At 42.0% G+C, this 14,343-nt stretch overlaps 1 long non-coding RNA gene across 2 annotated transcripts in view; it reads left to right on the top strand.

Annotated features, from left to right (window-relative positions):
• Nucleotides 1–8,333, top strand: part of LOC132394214 (uncharacterized) — an 88,470-nt gene extending 80,137 nt beyond the window's left edge. For both annotated transcript variants that reach the window (XR_009512221.1, XR_009512220.1), the window contains one exon: nt 7,164–8,333. This is a non-coding gene — a long non-coding RNA (uncharacterized LOC132394214). The remainder of the gene's footprint in view (nt 1–7,163) is intronic.
• Nucleotides 8,334–14,343: the final 6,010 nt, after the last annotated feature.

The raw sequence follows: 14,343 nt of genomic DNA, 5'->3' as shown, positions 1-14,343 counted from the left end.
GGTGCTCGTCCGGGGTTGATTTCTGTGGAAGCTGTATGATCACCCTCTTTAAATTGTGTCTGCGGCGAAGAGCTGGTGTGCCTTTGTGGGTGTGTGATTGCTGGTTATCGCTGCGTGTGTGTTGGGTGGGGTGGCTGCTGTTGGTAGCCTCGAGGTCGTTGTTCGAGTTCCAACTAGTGCTGACGAAATGGTGATGGGACCATGGGTTGTCCGTACTGTTTGGAGAGTGAGGAGTGACAGGTTGGGATGTTTCAGCAGTGGTGGGCTCCGCCCGGTTATTGGAATAATGTCCAGCCCTAAAAGGGCGGAAGCGTGGGCGGAGCGGACCTCTCAGTTGTTGGGTGAGTGGCAGTGCTTGGCTGAGGGAAAGCGACAGGGACGGGTTGAAAGTTTGAGTAGACGGGCTGGTGACTTTGTTAGAACTGTCGGGCGCAATTACCTCGAAGTGACCGCTGCCAGTTCTGGGAAAGTGTGGGAAAATGCGTGTGGTTCGACTGGAAGTCAAATGCCGCAGCTGGGGGGCTTATCATATCCGTGGCAGGAGATTGGTGGGAAGTTTTTAGCTTATCCCTTTTTGCCTAGGGGGGCAGATAAATTGCTTGTGGTGCCAAGGGGATCTGTCAAGGGGATCAGTTGTTCCGTTGATTCGAGAGGTGTCGGGAAACTTAGAGGAGGCCCAGTGGGGGAACGGCTTGGGGTCTCTGGGGGAGCACGTTCCCAGCAATGTACCAAGGAACTCCCGAAAGGAGCAGACTCTATTCCTGAAGGCTTAGAGGGGCCACGCGCACAGGTGTTGTTACGGATGGATGGAAGTCAAGTTAAAGCCATCCTCGGCACCGGGGCGCCGGTTAAGTTGCTGTACAGTTTGTTTTATAACCGTTATTGGAAGCATTTACCCTTGACGACATTGAGAACACTGGAGACTCGGGGTACCAGTGCCAGTGATTATCCAGACGACGGTTGTTGGTCAGTGAAAATGGAGTTCTTAGAGGCAAATGTGGAGGAGACTGAGGTTCAGGAATCGTTAATGCTGATGTGTCCGGACCCTGTTGAGACGGGCAGCGTTTCTGTTCTAGAGAGAACCAATATCCTGTTGGTGCACTTGGGGGCCTGCCCGGAGGAGGTGGGTGAGCGCTGTTTGGAGACATTGTCGATGCACCCAGGGTTTCGAGCTGCTTGTGCAGACGTGTGTAGCAGCATTGGGCCGATACCGAATTCAAACAAGAGCCAGTGGTGGTACGGCCTGGGGGAAGTATCTGAGGGTGAGACCCTCTTAGTGGACGCTGCGAAATACCACGAGGGAGCGGAGTTGACTGCTGAAGACACCTCGGAGAGAGAGAGGTTGCAGCGACTGTCCCCTGAAGCCGTGGAAGACGTAGGCAGCGTGTGTGTGGATTATATTGCGTTGAAGAGGCGCACTGTCAGTGACCAGAATATGGCCCTGAGGGCCAGAGAGGCGATGGCCTATCTGAGTCGTGCGATGTGGTTTAAGGTGCTGGATCTGAGGAGTTGATGTTGCCAGATCCCGATGAGTGGGGCCGACAAGGAGAAGACGGCCGTTATAAATTCCCTAGGAGTCTCCGGGTCCGAAAAGATGCCACAGGGCATATCTGGAGCCCTTGCAACCTTCCTGCGGGGCAGGTGGAAGACCATAGGGGATGTGGAGGCGTTTGGAGTTTTGGTGTATGTGGATGATCTCTTGGTATTTGGATTTGCCTCAGGAGAATATGAAGTGAGGTCGTTGCAGGAGCAGCTGAGAACTACCGAGTTAAAGTGTTTTCGGGACACGTGCCAGGGCTGGCGAAGGTCGCAGCTCGTGAGTGACTGTCTCTACGGAATCAAGTTTGAAATGAAGACGGAGAGACTGGAGAAAGTGATCTGGAACCATTCGGAAGACTTACAAGTTGGAGAGAATGAAGAAAGTTGTCTGACTGAGGGTAATAGCAAACTGAGAACCCAGAGAGGGGAGTTTGGGGAGGTGAAGAAATTACAGACAAATCTCAGCAGAGAGAAGCGGAAACTTGAAGGGAACCTGAAGATGACCATCGACAGTTCAAATGAAGTGCAAAACCTGAAAGTTGATCTGGAAGAAGTCATGAGGAAGAAAAAGCTGGAGAGAAGTGCAGTGAATACTGAACAGGAGGCTGAAGAGACTGCAGGAGCAGTTCAGGCCACGTGTTTCCGTTTGGAGAAGATCAAACAGCAGCTACCGATCACAGGAATGAGGAAGAATACAGATTTGATGGATGATGTGCTGGATGTGTGGTACATGCTGCCTTTTGCTGACTTTACCTCGATTGAGGAAGAGACCTTTGGCCCTTCTCCCATTGAGTCAGGTGTAGCGGGGAGGGTTAGCTGTGTGCAGTGTGGGGCATGAGTGAGAGGTTGAGAGAGGAGTTGGTAGTGGGCCCAAGGTATCCCCAGTTGTGTCCGAGCCTGAAGGGTTTAGGTGAGGGGGTACGGAGGCCTCAGAAGGGTTAGGGAACTCCCAGATAGTTGGCCTAAGTAGCGCCTGAGGAACAGGGCGTGAGGGTTACTGTGTGGGGAGGAAATGTCACTGTTTGTGCTTGGGTTACGGTGTGTTGGCAGGAAAGTTGGCAAGTTATTTAGTAGTCATGAGGACGTGACTTTTATTTGGTGGAGGGAGAGTGTAAAGAGGGTTTCTTCTTTTTTGTTAACTAGCAGGAATGCTAATTTACTGATAACGAGAATGGTATTCCTTTGTAAACCAAATGGGGATTAATGTTCTTTCTTCTGAGTCTGTAAGCTTTTGTTGACGGGATTTTGGGGAGATCGGCGCGAGGGGGTCGAGAGAGAGGACGCAATGCTCTAAGCTGGGCGAGGATCGGACCCCAAAGGGGGGTCCGAGGCCGGGAGATTCTCCGAGGACGGAGGGGGGGATGAAGCTAGATGTGCTTGGTTGACCACTCGGAGGGTCCTGAGCTGTTTGGAGAGTCCGAGGAGTTCGGAGGGGATCGAATGGTGGCCAGAAGACTTCAGTAATTGAGCTCCGACGGCTGTGCACGAAGTGGTTTGGACTTTGATAAGTTTGGCGCCTTTTCTTTAATTTTCTCTTCATATATACTGTATCGTTATTAATCACTTAGTTATAGTAACCTTTATAAATTGTACTCATTTAATCGCATATGGTGTACTGTCTGTTTTTGGGTGAGGCGGGGACATCTCACAGCATCCACACCAGCTGATTACCCAGTGTGGTGGGGCCGAAGGCTGCTCCCCCTAGACGAGAACGAGCTGAACGAGCCTGAGGCGACCCGGGGTGTTACATTTGTATAGATTACTTCCCCAACCCCCCCATAACAACAGCAACATTGGGGGACAGTCACTCTGTGAGTATTTGTATAGATTACTCCACCACCCCCCCCATAATAACAGCAACATTGGGGGACAGTCACTCTGTGAGTATTTGTATAGATTACTCCACCACCCCCCCATAATAACAGCAACATTGGGGGACAGTCACTCTGTCAGTATTTGTATAAATTCCCCCCCCCCCCATAACAACAGCAACATTGGGGGACAGTCACTCTGTGAGTATTTGTATAGATTACTCTCCCCCCCCCCATAACAACAGCAACATTGGGGGACAATCACTCTGTGAGTATTTGTACAGATTACTCCCCCAACCCCCCCATAATAACAGCAACATTGGGGGACGGTCACTCTGTGAGTATTTGTATAGATTACTCTCCCCCCCCCCCATAACAACAGCAAGATTGGGGGACAGTCACTCTGTGAGTATTTGTACAGATTACTCCCCCAACCCCCCCATAACAACAGCAACACTGGGGGACAGTTACTCTGTGAGTATTTGTATACATTACTCCCCCAACCCCCCCATAACAACAGCAACATTGGGGGACAGTCACTCTGTGAGTATTTGTACAGATTACTCCCCCAACCCCCCATAATAACAGCAACATTGGGGGACAGTCACTCTGTGAGTATTTGTATAGATTACTCCGGCCCATAACAACAGCAACATTGGGGGACAGTCAATCTGTGAGTAATTGTATAGATTACTCCACCACCCCATAATAACAGCAACATTGGGGGACAGTCACTCTGTGAGTATTTGTATCGATTACTCTCCCCACCATAACAACAGCAACATTGGGGGACAGTCACTCTGTGAGTATTTGTATCGATTACTTACCCAAACCCCCCCATAACAACAGCAACATTGGGGGACAGTCACACTGTGACTATTTGTATAGATTACTCCCTTACCCCTCCCATAACAACAGCAACATTGGGGGACAGTCACTCTGTGAGTATTTGTATAGATTACTCCCTCACCCCTCCCATAACAACAGCAACATTGGGGTACAGTCACTCTGTGAGTATTTGTATAGATTACTCCCCCCCCCCATAGCAACAGCAACATTAGGGGACATTCACTCTGTCAGTATTTGTATAGATTACCCCCCCCCCTTCCACCATAACAACCGCAACATTGGGGGACAGTCACTCTGCGAGTATTTGTATAGTGTCCTCCCCCCCCACCCCCCAAATAGCAACAGGGACACTGGGGAGCAGATTGAGAGTCAGATTTTGAAAAGGTACAAAAACAACAGGTTTTTTGTCATGGGTGATTTTAGCTCCCTGATATGGATTGGCTCCGTCTTGATGTAGAACGTTTCGATGGGGCTGAATATTTTGGCTATGTCCAGGAAGGGTTCATGACTCAGTCCTGCATGTACTTTGAAACATCCTGTGAATTATCTTATGTATGCAGCCACTGTTAAGTGAAATGAAAATAGATCCTGCTGCCACAAATTGTCCAGTTTCAGATGGGTGATCTGCAGTGTTTAGTGACAAAACAATTGCACTCTGAATTGTTGCCTTCGCCTGTGCATCCTGCTTGGAACATCAGGGTGGTGAATATTTGAAAGCAATAATTTTGGAAACAAATTCTCTCAAGTGGCATGGTAATTTTGAACAGAATTTATCCTTGATTAATGAATTACTATTGATTAAAGAAAATAACTATTATGGACTTTAAGGGAAAAGGACAAGTCCTGTTTGTTTATTTACAATGTGTATTGTTTTACTAAGTATGACAGACATCTGAATTAAATGAAGCTTTTCAGAACACCTCTTCAAACAATTAAGTATAAATCATAAAAACAATTGAAAAATCACTTAATTTCTAAATAGTATTGTACCGCATAACTTTTTTTTAAGAAAGTGAATGTGTAAGCTTCATTTAAAAAATCAAGGAAAGGAAGAAAGCACATTTTTTCTCAGTGAGACTTGCTGCATGAACAGTAACAAATATGTGTATCTGGCTTGTATTAGTTATGGTCAAAATGATAATAAAAAGTGTCTTGACTGACTTGGTTGTTTTGAGACCTATGCAGGTTGCACGAGTTTCATTACTCAGTGGACACCTATAAGACTTGGTCAATTTGATCACTGAAAACATTGACTCACGTGTATATGTTGATGACTATTCTGTGAATATTGCCATTGCAAGACTTTTCAGACAGTTTAAAAATTTCAGGAATGGAATTCCAGAGTTTCAGACCTCATTGTCTGGAGTTTTATGCTTTGATCCAGTTGCTGACCAATCTGTCAATATTTTCTGGTTCAACTCTTAAGTTGACAAATCTTTGCCTCCAAGTTGAGCTGCTTTTAAGTCAATTGCATTTCAAAATTATTTTAATCATTCCAATGTAATCTTTCCAAATTCAGTGTGTCTAATGTTATATAATCAACACATATTGTTTTGCAGTTTCAGCAAATGACTTGAACTTGGTGAATCTTAAAGAAAATTGTTCAATACTTGAACTAATGATACTCAAAACATGGATTGAAAGGCTCTGAATACCTGTCTTTTCAGGAATTTCAATGTCAATCATCTTTTTTTTAGTTTATTATTTCCATTTTCAGCATCACATTTAAATGCTTCCAGTTTGATTTCAAAGGCTTTTATATTAACAAACATCAAGTGTTTTGCCAGATCCCTGTATTTAGTGTTCAAGTTGTTTAAATGTGTGAAGAGATCGGCAAAAGGCATCAGTCTAAAAATCCAAACAACATAAATGACAAGAAATCTTTTCATTCATCAAAAACCGATTTAATCCAAACACTTAACATTTAAGAACAGACCACAACTAAGCCAGCACACATTGTTATACATAATTAGTCCAATAAATTCTGATATTTGTTCAAAGTACAACCAGAAATGACTTGCCTTGGTTACAATCTTCATGTCTTCAAGTTCCTTAAGGCCAGCTTTTGCACATACAGCCTGCTGTATTATATAATTAAAGCCTATCTCCGGATGTCCAGCATACTTTGCAAATAGATTGACAAAGCTTGGACTGAAAGCCAATTAATGTTTAGGTCAATCTATTGCACTCCTCAAATTAACACAGAATGCTGGAGAAGCTCAGCAGATTAAGTAACATCCATGGAAAGGAATATATCAGAGATCTTGGGGTCCAGGTTCCTAGCTGCTTGGAAGTGGCTACACAGGTGGCTAAAAAGGCTTATGAATGCTTGTTTTTATTAGTCTAGCATTGAGTTCAAAAGTCAAGGGGTTATGTTGCAACTTTATAGAACTCTGGTTCAGCCACATCTGGAGTATTGCACACATTTCTGGTTGCCCTGCTATAGGAAGGATGTTGAGGCTTTGGAGAGGGTGCAGAAGAGGTTTACCAAGATGCTGCCTGGATTAGAGGGCATCTGACATCATGAAAGGCTGGATAAACTTGGGTTGTTTTCTCTGGAGCAGCAGAGGCTGAGGGGAGATTTGATAAAGGTTTGTAAGATTGAGAGGTATAGATAGAATAGACATCTGTTTCCCAGGATAGAACTATCTCTTCCAGAGGGCATACAATTGAAGGTGAAAGGGGGTAGGTTCGAAGCTGATGTAAGGGGTAAGTTTTTTACTCAGAGGGTGGTGGATGCCTGGATTGTGCTGCCTGGTAAGGTAGTAGAGGTAAATACATTAGAGGCTTTTAAGAGATGTTTAGATAGGCACATGGATATGAGGAAAATGGAGGGGTATGGACATGGTGTGAGTAGGAAGGACTAGTTGTGAGGGGGGTTTTGATTTGCTCTTTAGCTGGTTTGGTGCAACATTAAGGGCTGAAGGACTTGTTTCTGTGTTAATACTTTATTCCTTTCCATAGATGCTACCTGACCTGCTGAGTTCCTCCAACATCGTGTGACTCTGACTCCTGGATTGCCAGTATCTGCAGAATCTGTTGTATTTAGCTCACCTTCTCAGATGTTGCTTGACCTGCTCGGTTCCTCCAACATCGTGTGACTCTGACTCCTGGATTGCCAGTATCTGCAGAATCTGTTGTATTTAGCTCACCTTCTCAGATGTTGCTTGACCTGCTCGGTTCCTCCAGTTTTACTTTCCTGTTCCAGAAAGCCAGCTTACTTGTTTGGTGGCAACCCTCTACTGAATTTTCCCAAGATTTAATGGGAAATGGATTCAGAAGAAATAGAATTTAGAATCAAAATAGAGTAAATGCATTTTCAATAAAACCAAAATAGTACAAATGTTTGTAATTGTATTTTTTAGGGAAGTGAGGTGAACCATTCCCCCTTTGTGCATACATGACTCCTCAATAGAAAGCGTTTAGTGCAACATGTTCCTGGGAATTCACATCACAGGTGACCTCACCTGGTCCCTCAATATCACCTCCCTGAATCAGCACCTCCACTCCACTTCCTGAGGAAATAGAGGCAAGTGAGGCTCTCCACCCCCCATCCCACCCCAATCTAAACTGCATTTTACAGGAGCACCACTGACAGCATCCTGACAAATTGCATCTCCATTTGGTATGGGAGCAGACAAACATCGGAACAAAAGGCCCTGCAAAGAACAGTGAAAATGGCCAAGAGGATCATGGGTGTCTCCCTACCATCCATCAGGAAAATTTATTGGGAGGATTGTGTACTCAGGGCCCTTGATATTATCACGAATCCCACCCTTCCATCCAGCATCCTCTTTGACTTTCTATCATAAGGCAGGAGACTACGATGCATAAAGACAAGAACGGTCAGGATGGAAAGCAGCTTCTTCCCTTGGATCATTAGGCTTCTGAACTCTCTGCAGCATCACATTTGAAGTGTCACTAGATACTCTACAATACCATACTCTACAATATTTAATTTATGCACTCTACTTCCTTTATCCATGTGTAATTCATTTGTAGACTTAATTCTTGCATTCCTAAGTTATTGTGTGTTATGTGTACTACTGTGCTTTATACCCTGGTCTGGAGAAATGCCTCATTTGATGGCATATATGTATGTAGTTAAATGGCAATAAACTTGGCTTGAACAGATGCCTGTATGGTACTGGTATTTGACCTTCTAATGGCAGCACCTCATAATTATAAAACAAATTATTTCCTTTAAAAGAAGTTGAAATGAAGACCTTTCTAAAGACAGAGAATGAGATAGATAAAGAAAACCTGTCTTGGCAGCTAAAGGTATTTCTGTCAAATAATGAAAAAAGTTAAAATCACAATGTGAGTAAAACAATTTTTGAAAAATTCACTTATGATATCAGAAACAACAAGCCAAGTGACAATCAACGCATGTCCTGCAGCCTCCCAGCTCCTGTGCTGGCCTGGGACCAGGGTACACAGCTCAGATTTCTGGAAATGTACTCAAGTACTGTACCCAATTTCATTAAAGAACATTCAGTGCAGATTACATCACAAATTCAAAGAAAGTTTGAGCTGTCAAGCCTGTTCTGCCATTCAATAAGAGCATGGCTGATCAAGTTGTAATCCCGCCCCAGTATTCCTGCTACCCCTGTCCTGCCCAATAATCTCTGTATTTGTGACTGCTGCTGTCAAGCCAAGTTGAATCACAAATGGAGAGAGCAAATTAATGGTATTTCAGCAACATCACAAAGACTTGTGACCCCTGGACAAAAATGTTTTCGCTGTTCTAAATGGGCAATCCTTATTTTTAAAGTTTTATCGTACCATAAGAGAAAGCATTCTGTCCATGTTCACCCTTGAGGACCATTCAAGATCTCTGCTTCCTTTTTTTAAATACTACCAAATTTAAACCTTGCCTTTCTGAGCTGTTCTCATGAGACAAGCTTCCCATTCAGGTATTAGTCTAGAAAACCTCAGAAATAATTCCAGTGTATTTTTTTTCTTTAAAGCACAAAGTAACATGGACAGTATTACAAATATGGTCTCATCAAGCTCCCGTATAACACTGGACAACAAAGATTTTGCTTCCTGAATACCTTTGGGTGTATCTCAATGAATTTTGGGCAGTTGGTCATGAAAATCACCATGAAATTTCTGAATCACACACCATTTTTTTGAAATCACCTTTTTTTAATTTCAATTAATGATTCAAATCTGAATAACTGATGCCAATATTAGGGAAGGCATTTTTGCTGGTCCACAAATCAAGCGGGTCATCAAAGATAGACAATTTGAAGAACTTCTAGTGGGACTGAAGAAAATCACATGGATGGAATTCAAAGATGCTGTTGAAAATTTCCTTGGCAATTGCAGAGCACTAAACCACGTGCAGCCGGTCGACAGCATGCTTCGAGCATACAAAACCATGAAGTGCAACATGTCACTAAAGATTCACTTTCTGCATTCTCATTTAGACTTCTTCCATGCAAATCTCGGTGCTGTTAGTGACGAGCATGGTGAAAGGTTTCACTAGGTCATTGTGGCCGTAGAGAAAAAGTATCAGGACAACTGGAATTCATCAATGCTGGCTGATTATTGTTGGACACAAGCAAGAATGTACTCAGATGCTGAGTACAAACAAAAATTATCAACAGAACTTTTTTAGCTTAGTTGAACTATTGCAAAACATTAGTAACGTTATGCAATTAAATGCATTATTTTCGTTAAAGGATAATTTCTTGTTTCTCCAAATCCTATGTGATACTGTCACTATGTGAGTCTGAAATTGTATTTATGTTTGGCCTAAAGCAGTCTATCATAAACAAAAAAAAAATTCTGAGGAAGCAACACTTTTGGAGAAGAAATGTCGTCCAGTGTAATTGAAGCATAACGTTCTTATTTATGCATTGAATTCCCTTGATAATGCTGCCATTTTGTTGTTTTCCTATTCTCTTGCTGTATCTTTATTATCAAATCTGGCACTTGGATCATAGCCTGCCTGCCATCGATAATCCCTGACCTCCTGGGTGCTTCAGACCTGGAGTACACTCACCAGGCATCAAGGCCTTCAAAATATCAAGCAGCATCTGCAAAATCCTCCAGATGGACAGGAAGGACTGCTCAATATTGCCACAGTCAGTTACGTTCATGTGTTAAATGTCAGACTTCCAAAACAGAACAGTGGTCCAGGCTTCATCATGAAGAGATTACCAAAGGGACAGAAAACACTTCAGGGATATGTTCCTTTTGAGGAAATGCAATATCCTGCCTGTTTGATGTGAATCTTCAGCTCAAAATGGAGTCAGAGCTTTTGAGATAGTATTCAGAACCTCGAGGTTAGGAATAAAAAGGAGCATATTGCCTCTCAAAGTACTCACCTGACACCTCAGACACTTCCTGTCTTATCTGCATCTCATAAGCAATCTTGAAGCTTACAAAATCAGAGTGAAAGGAAATCATGCCTTAAACCTAGGAAATGCTTAAACAAATAATCAAGGTCCATATGGCACATATGGATCCTGCCAACCAGGTAACATCCCATTTTTGCCTTCTCTTTATTCTGTTAGTGAGCCAATTTTCTATCCACACCATTCTGCACCAGGAGACTTCATTTTTCTCTCTTGTTAAATACTTTCTGGAAATCCACCATTTCCTCTTTATCCATGGTACACATTAGTTCTTCAAAAAACTGCAATAACTTAATCAAACATAAGTTGCTCATCACAATGCTTTTGTTGTCATACCTGTCTGACTTTAATGTCTTTCACAATAGCTTCTCTACATCTTCCCCTATGCAGGTGTTTAAGTAACTAGCCAATAGTTTCCTACTTTTTCTTTCCCTTTTTGAATAAAGGATTTACATTCTTCAGGCGAATGGAACATTTTCCAAAGCTAAGGATTTTTGGGAAAATTCAGATCACCTGAATCTCACCAGCTGCATTGTTGGACTCTTAAGATGATGTCCAGCAGGGCAGAAGATTTGAGTCTGCTGCTGCAATAGTTCGTTCAGTATTATTGTTTCAGAATGAGAGTTCCTTCCTCCTTGATGGTTGTTTTATCATGAAGGGTAATGCATGAACTGATTGAATTCATCTCCATATTTTCCATTAATTCTCCAAACTCACTTGCTATATGGATAATGGTCTCTTTTCTAACTCCTCTTCTTTAAATATCATAGGAAACTATCACTTATTTTTACAGTTCCTGTTTAATTTTTCGCATACTTTAAATTTTCCTTCCTTTGCTGTTCAAATACTCAATCCAAACTTCCGACCACCTTGCTAATGGTGCCATGATAGGTTTTTATTCTTTAAGTTTGATATCTTTAATTAACCATAGATATTGGGTCCTCTCCTGAAAAAAAAAATTAACTGTCTGCCTCATCATCTCATTTATTGATCCCTGATCTAATTTGACAGTTTCTTTTAGTTAGCTCTGCTTTACTGCCCCTGTACAAGTTTAAAGCACTAGTCTTTGGCACATTCTCTCCCCTTAATGTGAACGTAAATCTCAATCATCTTATGATTGCCACTATCTACTTCTGGTTGGCTACAAAGCATTCTGTTTTAAGAAATACTCCAAAAAATACTACGAGTACCCCATCTAGGCCACCTTTACTCAATCTGATTTTCTTAGAATATATGTAGGTAAATATATCTTGATCAATGTCATACTTTTCTGACAAGCTCACATAATGTCTTCCTTTATACAGTCTTGTGTAGTTGCTGTTAAGTTCAGGATATCGGGATGCAAAGCAGTTTGGGTATTTTTAACTCCACCCAAACCACTTGCATCCTGATCTCCTGAATTTGGGTCAAACGCTCTATTGTGTAAAGACCTTTATTAATGAACAGAATCTTCCCCCTCATCTTCATTACCTGCTGAAATGTACCATTCAATATATCATCCATCAAGTTTCAGGAATTGCAAAATTGCTCACTTTCAATGAGGTGTTTGATTTTGTGAAAATGGTAAAATGTAGGGGGAGGCAGTTTTCAAACATTGAATGAGATTCAGACTATAGGTTAAGTGAGCTGGAGAGTAAAGCAACCCTGGAAATCAACTTCAGGGCTTTATGGTTGAGACAAAACAATGTCACCATTCATTTCTGCTAGCTGAGTGAATGAAGAGAGTTGGAGATATGAGAACAGGCAAATCTTTATGGTGATATTATGGTAAATATTTGTTGATGTGGATGGTTATTGCCAAAGGGATGTTTGGACTGAATGCCATCTTTCCACTTTGTAACCCCGATCTTTTTCTTTCCACTTGCTGCACTCTGCCATAGCTTCTAGGCATTACAAGTTGAATTAAAGTACCATCAATTGCTGATATAAAACTGCACTTCCTGATTTGTTCCCTAACAAGATCAATTTAAACATTAGTCATAATCCCAAAATAATACAACCAATAAATCTTAAATATGTTACCTTGTCTTTTAATCACACCTATACTGTAAAGGTGTTCATTTTAAACTTATTGACTAGGTAAAAGCCATCATACTAGTAGTACTTAATTACCCAGCCTATTTGGGGTAAGGTGGGGGCAGGATAGGGAAAGAAATCAACTTTGTATGAGCCTGTCAAGTGTCCTTGTGATGCTATTCTTTGTTTTTAAACTTCAAATTGTGTCAAGGCCCAAACTTTAAATTTCTTGGTACAAAGCTGTAGAATTTCATTTAGTGCCATGTAAATAAATCATTACTTATGGTCACTGCAAAATTTTCCATCCTCTTATCAAGTATACTTCCGCACTAATCTCCAATCAATACACCATTGCCTTGTTTCAGGCTTTAGAACAACTCCTGAGATATACCCCACTTATTTTACCTATTCATTTAAACCATTAAATTCACTTTATAATCTTAATGCTCTGTCTAGATCAGGCATGGGTAAACTACAGCCCGTTAAGCTTTTTAATCTGGCCCGCAGAACTTGATGAAATTATATTAATAAACCTTGTTAACGTTTTTTCCCCACAATTCTGGCGTTTTCCCAATAGATGACGCACTCTATATACATTTGTGGCAACCCATTTCCTGGCACATCCAAACCGGCTCACAATTAGCCAGCGTTCCTGCTAAGGGAGGTAGCCTGCGGGGATTTGCAAGCACAGAGCTTTGGAGCCTCTGCGCCACAGGGGACAGGTTGAGGGAGGCTTAAAAGTGAGGCTGGGGATTTTGAATAAAGTTCAAATTTTGAATAAAGTCCGTGTCGTAATTTTAGCGCTGCCTGTAGCACTGCTCTACACATTGACCTTTGTTGAGGTGCAGCGTATTACTCCACATTTGCGCTTTACTCTTTGTTCGGCTCGACCTATTTGTGTGAACAGGCATTCAGCGTCATGAACATCAACAAAGCCAGCCACAGATCCAAGTTAACTGACCAACACCTCAGATCCATCCTGAGAATCGCCACAACAAAACTAAATCCAGACTTTGATGCGCTGGCTAAAAAAGGAGACCAACAACACTGTTCCCACTGAAATTAAAAATAAGTTTCTTCATTGTGTTATGTAAAAATGCATTTGAAAATATTTTTTTCAATAAGCCTTACATGTTACATGTCATTTCTGTTAAGTGATGGACATGAGTAGTGCGCAGGTGCACGTACGTTCTCAAAATAAAAAATGCGCTCCAGATCAAATAACGCGCTCCGCATACTGACGCGCTGTCACTGTTCTGTCTTTGTGCTGGTCGTTGTTGAGTTTTGGCACAGGGGACAATTGAATAAGAAGGAGCAGGACAAGTAGACCTGCATCTCCTACCGTTTTTGAAATAAAGACAGTCAGGAGGAGAGTGATGATGATAATATCTTGAAGGATAACAGAATTTTCAGTGCTTTAAAATAATAACTGTTACTATTAAAAACACTGTATTTTATTCATTTAATTTTCAGTGTTTTAAAAGTCATTTCAATAAATAGCTAAATACCATGGGACTTCAAAGACAGATAGTTTGTTGTAATGCATTTGTTCATTTTCAATTGAAAATAAAGCACATGTTTTCTACATATCCCATGATATTTTATTTTCTCTTATGAGATGTATTACCAAAACACTCCGTCCATCTGCTCCTGGTCCGGCCCCCCTGTCAAATTTTAGAACCCTCTGTGGCCCACAAGTCAAAAAGTTTGCCCACCCCTGGTCTAGATGGCGCTTTTATCTGCTGTTAATTTACATACTT

This window comes from Hypanus sabinus, chromosome 5, assembly GCF_030144855.1.
Source record: "Hypanus sabinus isolate sHypSab1 chromosome 5, sHypSab1.hap1, whole genome shotgun sequence".
NCBI lineage: Eukaryota > Metazoa > Chordata > Chondrichthyes > Myliobatiformes > Dasyatidae > Hypanus > Hypanus sabinus.
This window is presented reverse-complemented; position numbering and strand designations above follow the sequence as displayed.